Source organism: Micrasema longulum, unplaced genomic scaffold (assembly GCF_059751315.1).
Source record: "Micrasema longulum isolate JH-2025_06_02 unplaced genomic scaffold, ASM5975131v1 h1tg003690l, whole genome shotgun sequence".
Classification (NCBI taxonomy): domain Eukaryota; kingdom Metazoa; phylum Arthropoda; class Insecta; order Trichoptera; family Brachycentridae; genus Micrasema; species Micrasema longulum.
In genome coordinates this window covers 6,762-18,176 of record NW_028280720.1, presented here as the reverse complement: position 1 = coordinate 18,176, position 11,415 = coordinate 6,762, and the positions used below count along the sequence as shown (strand labels likewise).

Sequence of the window (11,415 nt, the reverse complement as noted above, 5' to 3'; positions counted from 1 at the left end):
GTGGTATTGCATGCTTCTTAAGTGGGGATGAGTGACCACATGGAGAGAATGGATACCAACAGACTGTAGTAAACAACACGTAAGAGGGTAGCCGCCAACCTGGAAGTCCTTCAAAGAGGTGGCGAGACAGTTGGAATTCGGTGTCCCAGGAGACCTATTTCCTATTTGTAATAAACAGATCCTCGGATCTACTACTAGATGGAGAAGAAAAAGATTCATTAGTGGTATTGACTTTAATCGAATTCAAGTGGTCTATATCTTGTCCCATTCAACTGTAAATGTATTTTGATTTTTTTGGCTCATACGGTATTGAACGTACATAGATGATATTATATTAATATACACTGTTTAATAACACATTTTCCATAATTAAAAAACACGGCACGGGTAACCCCAGTGAGGTCACATTATTTTTATTATTAATCATAGTTTATAATGGAAAAATATTAATAAATAAACATATGAAGACTCAGGTAAAGATACTCATTTTTCATAACTCTAAAACTGCTCAAAGCATTTCATAAGGACAATATGATAGAGATCAATTGGGGGTATTAGAAGCAAACTTATAAATCTCCACCGAAAACGGAAAATCAAATATTGATACCAAAATAAACTATACATAAAAACCTACCTACCTAAATAATAGAGTAATTCAAAACCGTCTCTAAATCTTGCAAAAACAAATTTCAATTATACTACTTGTAAACTATACATAAAAACCTGTAATGGCGTAATTTAAAACCATCTCTAAATCTTGCAAAAACAGATTTCAATTATACTATTTGACACCGCAAACTATAGTCCTTAAAATGTAACATGATTAGAATGACAGTTGTCAGAAAAAGTGACGGCATAACTTTGTAGTAACGTCAAAGGAGTTATTTATATTGACACACGAAAAATCATTTGTATCTGGTGTGTTAATTTATTTTTTTATTACAATGCTTGAAACATAAATCAACATTAATATATAAAATCAGCTTTAAAACTATAAAAAAAACTAGAATATACCTAATATCTCAGTAACTCCTTCAATGGAGATTTCTATATAGATGGTAAATATTATAGTGCCATAATCCAGGGTGAAAATACGTTTGTACGAAGAAAAGTCAGACCGCGTTTCCTCTCAAGATAAAACGTTATTAAGTATACTTACAAAGTTAGCTTCATGATGCTTTTACGTAACCAAAGAAACAGGTTAGGTTTTCTTAGATAAAACCATCAATAGACGCACCCTGAGCCCTTTAAAATTATGACACATAACTCATACCCAAACGCTCAGTCATAGCCAACACGTATTTAGTCGATCTTTAACCGCTAGCCGGTTTTGATGTGAGCTGGATATTTAATTTGGAAACCCAAATGCCTGAAAAGATGGTGCAACTTTTCGTTGATAAGTAGGAACCTAGGTACTTGTTTATGATTGAATTCCAAATCTAAATATAATTCATATTCAAATATAGAACTATTTTTACAAATGTCAAAACTCTGCTCTTCTCACCAACAGGGGTGCACTTTAGTTGGGAATGCGATTTTCAAAAATGTATTGAATGTCAATTTTTATTTTATTTTTACAGAACAATAATAAAAAGCTTAACTAAATTACCCCTTAAAATGATATGTTTCTCCATTAATAACTCTAATTCTAATTCCTTTACAATGCAACAAAATAAGCGGTTTTTATCGCCGTCATGTAAAAATATTAAAAAATGACTTATGCGTTATGTGGTGTTGTTACTTAAGGGGCGTCGAAAATTTTATATGATAATTTTACATTATTATGTTTCAAAACCATGAAAGGTACTTCATTTAAAAAATAAATTCATTAAATTTTACAGCTTGCCTGCATGAGATGTATGAATATAGAAGAATCAAAGAAGAAGACAGAGTGATATGCCATTCTATCCTCTTTGTCTAGCCCTATGAGGAAATGGCGTAATAGTTTGTTTAAATAAATTACTGTTCTATTTTCAAAGTACGTATTATTCAAAAAATAGAAGTGCTTCGGTTAGAGTGTCAAATTTTTCAATTATGAGTAATGTTAAATAATTATTGAATAAAACTAAGTACAGACATTCTTATTTATTGTAACCCTTTTTAGGGCACCTAGAACAAAGTGGTACATAAATATACTACCAGAATTGAGGTGTTTATTTTCTATTAATATTTCATATCATGCACAAGAGTATTGTAATAGCATACACTGATAGATCAATTTCCACTCAGTTTTTTCAAATGCAATAGGTTATTTTAAAAAAGAACCTAAATATTTTATTATGTTTGCAAGACATAAATCAACACAATTTATGTGCCCTGTGAAGAGTTAAATAAGTATTCTTATAAATAAAATATTACCATTTGACATTTTTTAAATGTCTGCATGAAAATAGTAGACAAAAAAGTGAAAATTAGTATGATATTATGTATGTTTTATTCCTTACCGTCCAAAGAGCCCACGTGCTGTCAATTTCACTCATGCATGTCAATAATTCATTGATTTTATCGTTTTTTAAGTACGGTACAAAAATGATCTCTGTGAATGTTTCTTTCTCTACTGCATTCTCTTCACAGTACTTCAAGGCTTCTTTTGTGTTATGAAACTTAAGATAAAAATCAATAATTGCCCCATGGGAGCCATAAGCTGTAAGGTAGTAAAGGCACTCGCTGTAAAAGAAAGGGTCAAGTTTTTGTTTCAAGGGAGCCCTTTCTGCATTGGTTTGTTTTTTGAGAATATTTGCGGGGTTGATTTTCTTTGAATATTGCGATGCTGTAGAAAAGTCGCTGAAGTCTCCGTGCTTGATTTTATTGATAGTAGCGAGTGCGTGCATAATATTAAGTGCGGGTTCTGTTGAAACTACTTTCTTTGCTGACTTGTGTAGAATTGAATAGTTGTTGTAGGTACTCTGAAAATAATATTAATAATGAAAATACCTTCTTTAAAAATAAAACAGCTATTACTTAACCTATTGTGAGATAGAAATACGTTTTACAAAGGAAATTTACATTTTACAACAGAGATGGAGAACGTTTTTAGAAAAGGTAATATGAAAGTCTAGGTCTCAATTATTCCATCTGGTGATTTTTGTGAAGTTTAGAGCTGAAAGCTTTACTGATGTGGGTGAGAATCTTATGAATGAATTATTTCACCTACTAGGCAACGCCCAAAAAAATTTTGAATTATTTTAGGGGTGAAATCCAGTCAAAACTTTAGACAAACTCGAAACATTGTTGACTTTATACGAGTTTGATAATGCTCTTATTAAGCGAAACGGCTGTAACACAAACATACCACAAAATATGTGTAAAACCAAAAAATGTATTTATTTTGTGGCTTGGATCTAGAAAGGCCAATGTCAGATTTCATATTTTTCTTGCCACCATTTTGAAGAGGGTTGTTGTCAATTAAAAAACATGTATATTTAACTACTTTATACACACACATGTGTTCCAATGTTTTTTATTCATATTTGCTATAAAATATGTCATACAATAGTAGTAATAATAGTTTATTACAATATAAGAGTAACAGTGTTGCACAGTAGAAAACTGACATCTCATTTATTTAGCTTGGCAATTTAAAGCAAACTATTCGCTGTTTACCAGATCGTCTTGGTCTTTTTTTAAACTTGAAGAGAGATTGACATGTAAAAAACATAATTCAATACACAAGAAATATAAAAACAAATGGATTTTTTTCCTTACTTTGATAGCCTCTGCTTTCTTGATAATCTGGTTGTTCATAGGATAATTGATGCTTTCCAATAGCGTTATGATTTCATCCAATAGAGCGGGATTGCTTCTGTTCCTTGATACGTCGAGATTGCTACTGGACATGCTGATTTCCATTTTCCTGACTCTCATAACAGCTTTGTTGTAAGGGCCTTCCTTTAAACTGTCGGCATCTTCCGTCAGGAATGAAGAAGTGTGTGATGGGGAGCTTTTAAAGCACAAGGCAAACTTCTGCCTGGCTAACTGGAAGCAACCGGCCCTGAGACACGCCTTTCCCCAAGCTGCCAATACTCCATTACACGACATCCCAAATTTAGTAGATATTTCTAGAGCAAGTTCCCATTTCTCGGATTCGAGAAGACGCCTGATACAGCCAGCTACAGTGAGTTAAACAATCGTTAAAATTATATTTCCTCAGCTTTGAATTTTAATTTTATTGTTAAAACTATCCAATAAAAAAATAAATACAAAGTTACAAAATTCACATTTTTATACAGTGGAATTTAGTTATAATGCTCACGAAAATAGCGAGATCTCAGATGTAATGAGGAAACATTAGTTTAAGGTTTTCTCAATACATTTATTCGCTTTTATTACGAGCTGCTTTTCGAACATACCGAATAAAAATATTGTCAATTTTTCGAAATAAGAATCTGAGTAATAAAATCCAAATGGCGGTTAAATTAAAGAACCGTGCGAAGATGCGCCGGGCGTCGGGATTGGATTACATTTATGACAATATGTAAGTATCTAATTGGTGTTTTTACCAACATTGAAAAAGTATCACACATGTAGTTGAAATTACATGTACAAAATCTTATCAGAGGAATCAATCATAATATTTATTAATTTGAAAATGAATAAGAGGTCATTTATTATTCACCTTTAGTATAGGAAAAATTGTAATAACAAAATAATTTTTAATAAAATCTTAACTTACTGTCCACAATATCTTTAGGCTTCTTCTTCACATCGGGCAGGAGATCATGGCAGCCGTGAGTGAGCAAGAGCGCAAGAGCGTCGGTGGCGGCGAGCTGCCTCTCGGTGTGGGCCAGCGGCGCGTCGGCGGCGGCGGCGGCAGCGGCCGTCTCGGGGCGCGAGTACAGCACGGCACAGCACAGCAGCAGCGCGCGCCGCATGCGCAGCAGCTCGCGGCCCTCGGCGCCGCCGCCGCCCGCAGCCTGGCGCAGCAGCTCCGCGCTCCGGGCCAGGAGGAACCTGGACAGGAAGACCAGAGATATATAAACATTTACATAATCCAGGAGGAACCTGGATGAGACCGAAAATATTTAAAACATTGACCAAGTATAAGAGAAACTTGAATGCATACTCGTAAATACTGGTTTGGGATGTTTCGGAATCCAATTGAAGAAGAGTCAGATGGAGATACCTGACGCATTCCGCTCCAGTAGTAACCGAAACAAATCGAATTACTTTATAAGACATTTATGGCGAAGCCGAGATACAACAGTCAAAACGAGAATATTTATGTTAATTAATGTTAGTAGGCGCTACTCAGGGGCGATTTTTTGAAATCACGAAACTGAACAGTGCTAATTAATAACCAGCGCGAGTGATTTTGAAACATCCCGAACGGGAGACATATTTTCGAGTGATACCGAAGCATCCTGAATTAATAATTCATCTGGTATTTAGGAATATGCAATTTGGATAGGTAGATTGGAAATATATGAAAAATTGACCTAATCCGGAAGGGACCTGGATAGCAAAACCAGAAGTAAACGAAACATTGATCGAAAAGGAAGTTAAACAGATAATTTAGAAATAAAACAGGTAGACATGAAATATTGACTCAATCCAGGAGAAAGTTGGATAGAGATAAGAAATACATGAAACATAAATCTAATGGTAGGATGACTTAAATAGTGAGATTAGAAATATATGAAACATTGATCAAATCCAAGGGGAATTTGGACAAGGAGATCAGATATATATAAAACATTGACCTGATCCAAGAATAACTTGAACAGGGAGATCAGAAAAATATGAAACATTGATCTAATATTAAATAGCCTGAATAGTGAGATTACAAATATATGAAACATTGACTTAATACAGGAAGAACCTGGATAGTGAATATAAAAATACAAACTATGGCATTTCATTCGACAGATCTTCGCACACAATTGGCTTAAATTAAAAGGACTTCAAGAATAGTAATGCAGTGACAATAAATAATATAAAAAAATATTAAATAAAATCACCTCGGATAGTCGGAATTAATAGAGTGCATTTTCATAATGGTCAAACAAAGAGTTACATTTGGAGAAAATTCATAAACAAATTCTTTCCGAACTTCCTCATTACGCTTCAGGTCCGCGGTCAAGCACCATTCCATGGATGTTCCATCACTGTATGTCGATCCGCTGCCGATTTGTGTTACGGATTTATCATTGCGGATGGAATTTTCTGATTTACTCATTGTTTGAACGTAACAATCGTTACATACACGAACCATGATGTCTTTGTATAATCCATTTATCTGAAAATTAGTATCAACATTTACCACAATAATTTATAACAATAATATGAACATCCACTGTACTGTAAGATCCATCGATTGGAAGAGTACTCTCCTAGTATGATTCTTAAAATTGAAGGAAATTTTTTAGTAACATTTAAAAGTCAACAATTCACCATTCTGATATAATAAAGGAACAAAAACGGCAAAATTATAATTAGTGTGAATTTGTAAATACATTTTGAATATTTGTAAAGAAAAAATTACAGTTAAACTTCACTTATACGGATTAATGAAAGCCAGATTTTATTGCTTTTGAAATAATAGAGAGAATTGGAATCTCATTAAAAAGTTAATTGCACAATGAGGAACTTCAGCCCTACGGGAAATTGGATACAAAAATGTTTTCTGGCATGCGGTAAAAATTAGAGCATTAAATTGTATGGCAAAGTTTCTTGAAAATGTACAAATGAATATTAAAAAATATTTTGATAAAAACGAACTACTTTGAACGACGTCACTAGTTCATATGAATCAACCAATGATATGAGAGTTGTGAAAGATTTCCAGTTTACAGTACGTCAACGGACCAATCGGCAGAACTGACCGAGAAGAAGCGGAAGAGAACTTGAGATGTCACACGTGGAATAATTTCAGAAAAACAAAACATTAAAAAATCATAGCGCTGATAATACGATAGATAATTTTTTTTTAAAAATATTTGGCTTAGTTTAACAGTATGTTAATTTTTTATTTTTTTTTAAACCACTGAACGACATGTATATATTTTTTATTTCAAATAGCTCATTCTGTTTGGGGATTACTTATATCGCTCATGAATATTGATAAATCAAATGTGATGATTTTTGACAGAAATGAAAGTATGACTAAATATGAGATCACTGTGAATGGCATTATCCTAAAACAGGTAGAGGAATTTGTGTATCTGTGAAATATGCTTACTAGGGGTAGAAATACTTAAAAAGATATTGAAAAGGGAGAGAGTGATGAAAGACACGGCATGACCAAATTCAACAAATGCTTCATGATGGAAATATCAAAAGTCAGAGTAATTGGATGCAGGAAAAGATGTATAAATGTAGAGGAAGCGAGGTCTGTATGCAAAGATAGTGATATGGGGTTCTATCCTCTCTGCTTACCCCTACCGAAAGACGTGATGGTTTGTTTGTTAAATAAATAAAATATATATTTTATTCCCTATAGCTTCACCTCAAATCCTTTTCACCGTTTCATTGATGTAAAAAATATTATGTTGTATGTATACACGGTTTTTCAGGGCCATATTGCAAAACTTTAGAGGCAAATGTTTTATGGTGTATTTTTAAAGATATCTCAATGAATTTTTTAGAAGAACGCGTTTTTTTATTTTATTATTTAATTAAGATTAAAAACATATTTGACCAACGAAGTGATACACTCTGGATGCGGACCTAGGATGGGGCTGGGTAGGGGTTTGTGGAAGGGATGCTAGTCTGTGACATTAATGATTGTCTCCATTTAATAATTATGAGGAATGTTCCTCTGAAGTTTTACAGTCTGCCCTGAAACACGGTGTACATGTATACCTGTAATTTGTGCCTGGAGCATGAATAACAAACTAGTCTTCCACATCTTCTACAGTGATGTCTTCGTATTAGAATGGAAAAAATAGTAGTTTCACAAGACATACAACGATCTGTATGATTGTCGGGAACCCACTCTTCCCTCGGAGGTACTTCCTCAGGCATAACAAAAGTTGCCGATTCGCCGATCATGTTAATGGAATCCAAAGATTGCAGGAACATTTCTTCTGGTTTGCTCGAAAGCTGGTTGAGTCTAAAGGATTTGGTGGATTTGAGGTCAACAGCTTTTGATGCGTATATTTTTAAAAGAGCGTCCACTGCATTGACAGATATAGTTATCGAATTAATCAAAGAAATATTGTAAAATATGTTTTCACCGAGAGGGTCATTCTTTAGCTGGGGATGGATTTTTTCTATTAGTTTTGCTAATTTTTCTAATTTAGCATTCATTAGATATTGCTCTATAATTAGCAAGGGCTTGTCAATTATATTCCAAAAGTACACTTTTTCTTGTGATTCCATTGCTGACAGTAATTCTATACCAATTTTAATGTTCTCAAATTGGATTCCATCGTAAGTATTGTGAACTAAGAAGTCGACTATCGCTTTCAACACTGACAAATCCCTCACTTTAAACATCATGTCAGTACAGAGTGTTACAGCTTGTTGGGTCGGTATTTCACATAGCAGAGTGTTGAGTTCATCGGGTGATCGGTTGCTGGGCGATTCTAGCCACTGTTTTAAATAACTATGGATTACTAAATTCTTTATATTAACAGAAACTTGATGCAAATCTGTCCAAGTAAGACATAATTTAAACTGAAAAGAAAAAAGGAGGAGATTAAACATGTGAAATTACATAAATAAAAATATAACACAAACAAAAAATATTTCAAATACCTGCTGAGAATCCATTAGAGTTTGTAATACCGATTCTGGATCTTCTACAGAAAGTGAATATATAGATGACCAAGTGCTTTCTGGAAAGAACTGTGATATCTAAAAACAAACATGTGTCATAAAAATTTTAATATATTCATTTTTGGAATCTAATTTGATTAATCGTGCAGAATAGTCAAAGAATACCTCTTGATACACTGAAATATCAGTGAGCCACTTTTGACAATCTTCCTTCACTACCTCATTTACTGTCACTTTGCTGTGGCTAAAGTATTGTAAGATTTCGGTAGCTCCGTGATAAGGCCAGTTGACTAAATTTGGTAGTAAATTAACTGACTGCAATTCAGTATCTGAGATTCGTAGAAAGTACTTTGAGTTGTCTTCGCTATCATCCCGCACACAGAGTTTTAGAAGGATTTGATCCTTCAAGTTGTTTAAAAAAGGATTTGCGAAAATTTGCTGTTCAGACATTGCGTCAATGACGTTCAAACTGCTTCTTAACTTTCCAGATGCCAAGAGATGATTGAGGTAGTCAAATACCAGATTGAAATCGTAAAATGTTTGGATGGCAGCTAAAGGTTTATTTTTATGATACATGTTTTTTAACACATCAAATTTTTCTTCTCCTAGGTAAAAATCTAAATACTTTGTTCGAGCATCGAGGCTTTGTTGTAATATATATTCAGAAGAATCAGAATGAATTTTCTTGACAATATTGGCAATAACCCAATTATGAATGAGAATATATGTGATAACTGCCTTGTTTGGTTTACGGCATACACTCGTTATATCAGATATTCCAAAATCAGCGTCTGATTCGATAGCATTTGGGTCAGAAATGGTGACCAAGTCGATCAGTTCTTTAAATTTTTGTTGATATACTTCAGAGGTATTTGTCATGGTACAAGACACTGATGGGCAGCAATTTAAAACTACTTTATGGGTTAAATTAATTCCCAAACATTTGCATATCGGCTCGATGCTTTCAATGGAGATGTTTTTTTCAAATATCAAGTCTCCGATAATATTATGTAAATAGAGATTCAGCACATTTAAATTGACCTCAGCTTCTTCAATATCTACTTCAATAGACTGGTTAAAATTCATAAGCTGAGACACATTTTTTAAATAGTTATGAAATGATTTTAAATAGTCGCAATTCTTTATGATTCCACTATTATTAGATCCATAGACATCAAAAACATCTTTACCAGAATATGGAACAAAAGTTAATAGAAATTTATAGTTATTTGCGAGTATGTCTTCAGAAATATTAATCGATTCTATTGTCTCTTCTGATTTTTGCTTTGAAGTTGTTAAAGATGAGCAAAATTGCGATATTTTATTGAGAAAATCTTTTTGTGAGGTGTACGATTTATAGTTCAGAGGAATCTTGTCGCACCTTACAATATCGCATATTCCCATTTTTCTTGCGTATGAATTTGAATCCTGATAAACATCATAGACTATATTTATCATATTTTTTATAAAAACAAGAAAATCACATTGTTTGGAATCTAAATCAGTGGACACATTAAAGTCTTGGCATTTCTTTTCTACGACATTCAAAATTCCATAAGTAATATTACTGTCTATTCCAGTCGATAGAAGAAGATCTATTATGGATATGAGTGTCGAGTTCCTGTGATCATATAGCTGAAGTTGCGGATATGTCTGAACCAACTCAGATATTTGATAGTTATACGGAGCACGATTTGTGGATAGGAAACTTTCCACTAGGCTTACTACGGCAGCAGACACTACGGACATTCCGGTCAGAATTTCTATTTGATGAATATTGCTCTTCATGTTAGCATCACCAAACACGACACTGTTTCTTACTTGCGTGGCCGTAGCTATAAATCTTTCAGTGTAAGATACTTCCACACATCCTTCACTATCACCCATGTCATAAATCTAAAAGCAAAAAAAATGTTTACTATCAGGGTACATAAAATTTATTTTTACAATAATAACAAAATTAAATTTTATTTCAGATACATCCTACACAAAAGATTAAGCATGATCTTACATTTTCTATTGAATTTACTTATTATTCTTTCTCAGGTATGATATATGGCTTATAATGTTGAATAAAAACTTTGTTTAAAATATTTTTTAATATATATATATATATATTTTCCTTCTAATAGATGGGGACAATGGATTCAACAAGACTCAAAAGAAATAAAAATATTTCTAGAGAAAATAATAATTATGAATTGTATTATGATTATTTTCATCTAAGTAAAACATATTTTGATGGTTTGGAATCTCAAGAACATACAACAAATGCAGGTAAAAATCAACAGAAAGTAAGGAAATATGTGTATCGTATAGTTGGAGTAATAAAATCATCTTAAAAAATTATTTGTATTATTCATAAAGTATGTAATAAAGTCAACATTGTAAAACTTAAAAAAATATATCAGATCAGAGATATTTAAGAATATTCTAGATCAGCGGTCGGCAATTCGTTTTGGAGGCGGGCCGTATGAATATGTCAGTTATTTTTAGGGGCCACGTGACCGTCGATGTCACTCATGCACGTGTGAGCCAAACACAACTGATTAAAAACCAATGTGCCCAATATGCAATTTAAGAATTGCTGAGAATACAATTAAAAACTAATATTTAATACAATATATGCCGACTACAAAACTTGTTACTCTGAACATTCTGATTTACGAAAAAATAAAGTGAAATCCTTGATCGACG

General features: G+C 33.1%; 1 long non-coding RNA gene across 1 annotated transcript; it reads left to right on the top strand.

The window, feature by feature from the left end:
• The first annotated feature begins 2,022 nt into the window (after positions 1-2,022).
• On the top strand, positions 2,023-10,975 carry LOC148270610 (uncharacterized). The gene is made up of 3 exons (XR_015825334.1): positions 2,023-2,149; positions 10,695-10,764; positions 10,851-10,975. It is a non-coding gene; the product is annotated as an uncharacterized LOC148270610 (long non-coding RNA).
• Positions 10,976-11,415: the final 440 nt, after the last annotated feature.